Source organism: Populus euphratica, unplaced genomic scaffold, assembly GCF_000495115.2.
Source record: "Populus euphratica unplaced genomic scaffold, PopEup_1.0 scaffold165.1, whole genome shotgun sequence".
Classification (NCBI taxonomy): domain Eukaryota; kingdom Viridiplantae; phylum Streptophyta; class Magnoliopsida; order Malpighiales; family Salicaceae; genus Populus; species Populus euphratica.
This window is the reverse complement of record NW_011500050.1, coordinates 151,370-159,177: the sequence shown is the minus strand read 5'-3', so window position 1 is coordinate 159,177 and position 7,808 is coordinate 151,370.

Below are 7,808 nucleotides of genomic sequence, written 5' to 3'. Positions count from 1 at the left end.
GGTCCTTGCTTGTTGCCTTTATCAAGAGCACAAAAGACTTCCTATAGTACAACTTTTCACAGTTTCTGCTCTGAGCTTCATCTAGAAACACTTCTTCTCCTTACACCTATCATCTCATTATAGTACCTCGTTGGATCCTACGAGTACTCCCGTACAATATCCGTCTGCCCTCGTGTAATTTTTGTTCTCCAGATTTCTCCCTATTCCTTGCTTATGTTTAACATCAGCTCATCTTATCATAAGATCTATCCAAGTCAAAATAGGGTGCTAATCTTTATCCCTTTATTGTATTTCTCTTTCATTGTCAGGGTCTTCATCAATTCTACCCTTCAAGAAATCACAATCACTGAATCTAACTTCTTTGGAGAAATCACCACTCCATCAGATCATTGATTATACGGAACCCAACTGTTTCTTTGTGTCGTTATCTTGTTAGTCTTCAATAGTTTTATATCAAACTGTCACATATATAAAAATAGTACTGTATGGATAATCCTTTAACTAAACAAGTTCCTAGAAAAAATTAGAGGGGTCACACTAGTCCCGCTTAAAATCCAATCTCCTGGCCAGAACTTCTTAGGCCATATCTATCCATCGTATTGTCTTTCCGCATATACAACCATTTGTTAGCTTTGTTGCGGCTTTCCTTTGCAAGTGATCTGTGATATCTTGGTTTCATACCTATTTTCTCAATATTTGGTGAGACTACTAGTGTTTAGATTCGTCTAGATTGGTCTTTATCAATTTCACTTTCCACCTCAAATCATCCATATGATTCGGTGTCTAGGGTATCCTAATTTTACCTTCCCTCAAGGCAATTAAAATTCCCCACTTAGCAGTTCAACATACGTAATTGGGCAAACATATGCGATTTTTTCTTCTTCATTTCCATCAACTATCATGATGACCTTCAAATGCCTTCTAATCGAGCAATCTCTCTTAATAATTCACTACTATCATTTTTGGTCTTAATCTTAACAATTGGATAGTACCATTGCATCTAGAACAATCAAATTAGCAGAAAACAAGTTTGAAATCGTTCAAATTACACTTCAGACGGCTAAGATTTGATCAAAACAATTCTGGCCTGATGAGCGGCCTCGATTCAATCTTAAATTCGATTGCATGTAGGATCAGCTACACTGGATCCTTTTCCCTTGGCTTGTGGCTCGGCTCGCAGCTGATGACGTGGCAAGTAAGTCCCACTATACTGACATGTCTACGGATTGAGCGCTGACATGACATGCCACCTTTGCATGCTGACGCTATACTGATGTCATCCTTATCCGAGTCAAGCACGTGGGTCGGGTTAGCTCATATGGGTTAAGAAGATGCATGCGACGCATGGTGCATGTTTGTATGCGTGAGTAGCCACCTCACTGGCGCTTGCGACCATGTTCAACATCTAATATCGACGTCTTTTTCACCAGTGGCTTGGTCTCTTCCTCCTCTACATAGTGGTATGGTCAAAACACAATTTTGACAACTTTATTTTTTAGCAAAATCAAACACCACTTTAAATCATATGCTTTGATACCAATTGTTGGGGATTCGGACTAATGATGTACTGATATTTGCCCATTAAAGGCTAAACACACTGACACAATATTTAACGTGGTTCAAAAAACCATCTACATCCATGAAAAAAGTCAATTCTTGTATAGGAAGAGAACAAGATTTACAACAATAGAAGAGGAGGAATCATCTATTCTTTTGTAACTTCCAACCTCACTTTATTTCTCTCTTCTCAGTGCTGCAATGGCAGCTATTGCTGGCTGCCCTTGATAGCCTACTCTCTCCTATATTTCTGATCTCTTTAATTGTATTCTTTCATTTTGCTTTCTAGATTATACTTTTATTATTTATAAGTATCAATGACAAGACGAGAGACCATAAATCATGATATAAATGATAGCAATATATAGATTGTATTATTTTTGTTATTGGTTGATATAACTATCATGGTAACCTTCTAATAATAATAACCCTATTTTTCAGGACAGGCTGAAAAATTATTGTCTCATTAGTAGCAATATCCTAACCTTCTAATAATAATAACCCTATTTTTTAGGACAGGCTGCAAAATTATTGTCTCATTAGTAGCAGCATGTTCTTCCCTCCGAATTCATGCTGAATGAACATTTGCTAGCGCGCTTTTTTGCTGGCATCATATGCATCCCATAAAATCTTGATCACGGTACTGTGAAGGGGCAAGGAGATGGCTATTTTTCTGAAGATTATAGATGATCCTGGGAACCATTTTAGCCTGGGGCATGTTTTGTTGCTCCTTTGGAGGCCTATGAAATATGAACCAAAACCAAGCCTTTTCTGCATAGATCACTAATCATGGCTGACCATGCCAGGGAATTTCTTGTCCTCGTTCTCTCTCTTTATGTTGACTAAAAAGATGCCAAAGCCACCTTCGTTTCCTAACTAAAAAACTTAAAAAAAAAAAACAATAGACAGGGAATTGCTGGGAATATTCTAAAACATGAAATCTTCATCACGAGATCTCAGGGAGATGAGTTGAAGAGTCAACATTGAGAGGGCACTGCCCTCTCATCATTGTGTAGTCTAAAGTTCATTGAACCTCCTAGAAAACAAACTAACATCAAATTTAACCATTGGTTAAAAGGAGAGAGGAGAAGCGCCAGCACAGGATACCTGAAATCTAAAAGGGATTTTGAATTCTGCATACCAATTTTATCATTGCGCCCCGAATTCATTTCATTTTGAGTTAATTTAGTGAACAGACATCGTGAGGGATGGTGTTTGTATTAAAAAAATAATAATTTAATAACCGGATTGAATTACAGGACGGTGCAACAAATACAAACCCGTTTAGAATAAATAATAGACATGGATACACGCTGCACTGCAGGTTCACGTTAATTTTTTATCATAAAAAACAATGATTAGGTGTCATAAGAACGTTTTAAAGAAAGAATAAAACTCAATGATTCGGGTTATAGTCAAAACTAGTTAAATAAGGTTGTTTTATTTTAATCATATGAAAAAAAAAATAGCTATAGTAATTAGTAAATGAAAAAAATTAAAAAGAGAGAGAGAGAAAGCAATGATGATATCTTGAGAAAAAAAAACTTTCTTTAAGAGTGAAAAATAATGATGTTTAATTTAAGGTTGTTTTATTTTAATCATATAAAAAAATATCTATAGTAAACTAACAATGTTTTTTAAAAAAAGAAGCAATTATGATAAATAATGAGTTTAATTTTTAATCAATTAAATATAAAAAAAATAAAATTAGATAAAAAAAAATAGCACGAATCAACTTGAGTTACCATGATAAACATATAAACTAGGCAATAAAAGATGAGCGAACACAAATTAATTTGCTAAACTCACATTTTAGATCATCAGGTCAGGGTAATTTAATAAAAAAAATCAAAGAAAATCACAAATACATTTTTTTCTCTAAGAAAACTAACGTTGAAAGATGAAATTGAAAAAGAAAAATAAGCCAGTTGAAAGATGAAATTGAAAAAAAAAATAAGCCAAAAAAATGATATCATCCCTCATTAACTTTTCAAACCATGAGATGAAAATTTAATTAGAACCGATAGATACTAACCCGAACTAAATGAGTGGGTATTTCTTGAATAGTTACCTTACTCGATGGGTATGAATATTCTCAAACCTAACCTGAAAACTGCCTGAATCTAACCTGAAATATATATTTATTCTATATTAATATATTTGTTGCACATTTGGATTTTTTTAATACAATATTATATATACACACCTCAATATTAATATAATTTATCATTTAATATATATTATTTTTTATTGAATTATAAATAATAATTAGATAATGGATACACATATTGATACTTGAAACCCGATGGATAGTTTATGAATTTCTAAATTTCTTACTCGATAGGTAATAGGTAGGATATAGATTTTAAAAAATCTGACCCATAGGTACCCATTGTCATCTTTATTTAAACTCATGACTCGGGTCATTAAATTAGAAACACAATATATGAAAAAACCACAAAGCTCAATCCCCAATAAATCAAGCATTGAATGATGAAATAAGAAAAAAATCACACAAAAGAATCGATAATAAAGATGTCATAACCCAAATTTTTGACAACACAAATTCACCAAAAAAAGAGAAGAAAATAAATGAAGAATAATTTGAAGTTTGGTTCAAGTAAATACAAAATTAAAAGTTTGAGAACTAATAAGGATTGCATTATAAATTTAGAGGTCAATTTGATAAAAAATTGAAAGAATTGATAAGTTTAGGGATTTGATTAAATTTTGATTTAATTTATTAATGCAATCAAGGGCTTAATTGAGGAAATACCAAAGTTTAGTGGTGATTTGGATTGGAATTGTAAGAAATTAAAATTCAAGGACCAAAGTGAATAGAAAGTGGTACTTTAGTGAGTTTGATTGATTTCTTCAGGGGTAATTTCGAAAGAATCAAAAGTTAAAGAGTGAATTAAGGACTAAAGTGATTAAATTAGAAGCCAAGGATTGTTTCGTAACATGCACCAAAATCCAAGGGTCCAATTGTAATTAATCCAAGGGTAAAATTAAAAAAAAAGTGAAAGTTTCCATGAATAAGGGACCCGATTGAACAATGTCATAAGTCTAGTGGCCAAAATGAAACAAATGGCCCTCAGTCTAAACGGCGCCGTTTTACGTTCCCCGTTCTTCCTCTTCTTCCGCTGGAAAGTGGAAACAGAGGAACCCACCTGCGTAAGGAAGAGAGGGGGGAACGAAGGGATGCACCCTCCCTACACAGCCAAATATCCATTTTCTTGTCTGTCTTCTCACGCCCCACAAGACGCCATTAGAGGAGTGAAGGAAGTCATCACCAACAGCCCTGCAATAGCAGGACTGTTGGTGTCCGAGTCCCTACAAAACACCAATGCCCAGCGAGCCTTATCCTCCTTCCAGGAAGGAAGAGGTGTGCTAGAAGACTATCACGCAGGGCCCTATAAAAAGCTAACGAAGCAACCATCGCAGGGGGACGCAGAACCAAAAACACCAGAGGAGCTCGAGAGAAACAGGTGACTTCAACTTCCCCTCACCTAGTTAATCCCATCGACCAAACAAAAACACGGAAACGGAGAAGGGACCAAGAGAAAGAAAACGAAAAGAGAGACTGGGGAAGCATCGTCCAACCGGTGTGTCATCGCCAGCGGCTCCGTCTCCAGCACAAGTCAGTCTTCTTCCTTCCCCGCTCAATGTTAATTCACCTAGGATTGTTCACTTTGAATTTTAATTAACCCCCTCTCCCTGTGCACGCACGCTTCACGCGTGATTCTGTCTACAGCCGGGTTACTGGTCTGAACCAGTAACCGGGCCAGGCTGGTTTAGTTCTAGCCCAGTAAAACAGGAAGAGTGGATTGGGTCTAGGCCTTAGACCTATCAACCCAAATTACTTTGGACAAAACACATCCTTATGTCTAAGGTTGTAAAAATTATGATTTTAACACTGCACAGAAAATACTAAACAAACTTGAATTGTAAAAACATAAGGATATCTAAGGTTGTAAAAATTATGATTTTAACATGCACAGAAAATACTAAACAAACTTGGATTGTAAAAACATAAGAAATTTTAAAATATATTAAAAAAATACATACTTCAAATAAAAATTTATATATAGTTCAAGTATTTTAAAATTCATATATAATTTAAATAAGTTTTCATTAATTAATAATTAATAAATTTAAAACAAACAATCCGCTGGTGTGTCATATAAACTAAAACTAGTTTCATTGCTTTCATGTTCCTTATTTTTCCTCAGACATTCATCAATATCATTAGCATCAAGAGGATTATTAGTGTCACTACTAGTATTAACACCAATATTGTGAACATTAATGCTACTACTAGTACAAACACCAGTATCATCAATTTAAATCTCTAAATCGTCTTTAGTACCATGACTCTTCATTTCAGCATCATTAGGAATTTTTTTTTCATCATTTTCATTTTCATTACTATTTTTTCTTCGTGTTACATTATTAATATCACCAAGCAAATCAATGTTTGAATGTTTTTTTTCTTTCAGTTATCCAATGATCATCAGATAAAAGATTATCTTTTACACCAAAATCATCAACTTTCTTTTTGACTTGGTTATAATTCAATTTCAAATTGCACATTACAAATACAAAGTCATTCATTTTTTTTCTAGTACAAATGATTTCTTTGTTTTGTATAAACCTAAATAAACAATTCAAATTTATAAGATTTTTATCAAATATTTCAACATTTAAAATGAAAAAAAAAACTCACCATTTCAAATACACTCCAATTACGCTCACATCCAGATGAAATACAAGTCAAGCTTAGAACTCGGATTGCAAACTTTTGTAATTCTGGACATTCATCCTCATAAGAATCTCACCATGGAGCTGGAGTTTTTTTTATCTCTTGCTGTCATGGTAGCCGCAATGCCAAACAACCCTTTTGAATCATTGAATGATTCAAGTTATAAATCAATTTTGCACCTTTCACTTGCATTAGGCATTTTTAGGGATCTTCATTGATTGATTTTATTCCTTTTTATTTTGATATCTAGCCAAATAAGCCCCTTTTGATATTAGAAAATTTGAGAAATATTTAGGGATCTTCATTAATTTATTTAAGAGGCCCTCGTGCTTTGTTTTATTTTTTTCTTTACATATTTTTTTTCCTATTATATGCTTAATCTATGGAACTTGATTGTTAAACATAAATATGTGGTGTAATGCTTTTTTTTTAAAAAAAAAAAATTCTTGTTTAAAAAGAACAAATAAAAAAAAAAGGTGAAAAAAAAGCATAGAAAAATTATTTTTTCTTCATTAAAAATTTAAAATTTTGTGAACATATTCACTAGTGTTAGAATCAAGAATATTGCACCTTTTGGGTTTGTGCAATATTTACCAATGCCAGAGTTGGAAATATTTGTAGGTAAATGTTCACTAACACAAAAGTAAGGAACATTATAAGAAGAACACAAAAAAGAACAAATTCTTAACAATTTTAGATAAAACCAACAATGCAGCCTGTCTCGGGTAGGAAGCTTAACAGGTAATAATGATTATTACTTAAGAGTGCATTTTTATCAAGGTTTTATATCATTATTTTGCACTTGAAGTATCAATAACTCCTTAACTAAAACATGTTTTATCATAACATATCTAATAATATAAGATACTTTTAATTTGTGGTAAATATTCACTTTAAATACGGGCTTATCACATAAATGAAAGGATTGATTGATGAGTTTAAGAATTGAAATTGAAAGGACAAAGAGATAGCCAAACTTAAAAAAGAGATATTAGTACAGTTGAAATAGGAATACTATTCGATAATTAGGTCATATCTAGAGTTATAGATCTCGGATTTAGGTCTACTTTGGATGGAAAGGTAAGACATAAGCCTACAACTTTCATATGGAGCCTAAGATTTAAATAGGTCATTTTCAAGTCCAAATTATAGCAACAATAAAGAAGTTTGAATCTGTCCTACAACCCGAGTATTGCTCAATTTTTAGCCCATATTTAGAGTTCTAGAAGTCCAAATGACCTTCATTTTTTTCTCTTAAAAGCTGAGACAATTTCCTACAACTTTCATGTTTTCAAATACTTCCAGTTCTGATGTTATCAATGACGTTTTGGGCAAACAAGAGAATATAAGGATTGTTATTAAACTTATGTTAAGGGTAAAAGGTTATACTAATGATGCAGGAATAAATATGGTGTAAACTTAACATGAACTTTAATGTTTGATACTAACTTGTTTTATATTTGTTATCTTGTTTACTCTTTAATACTTT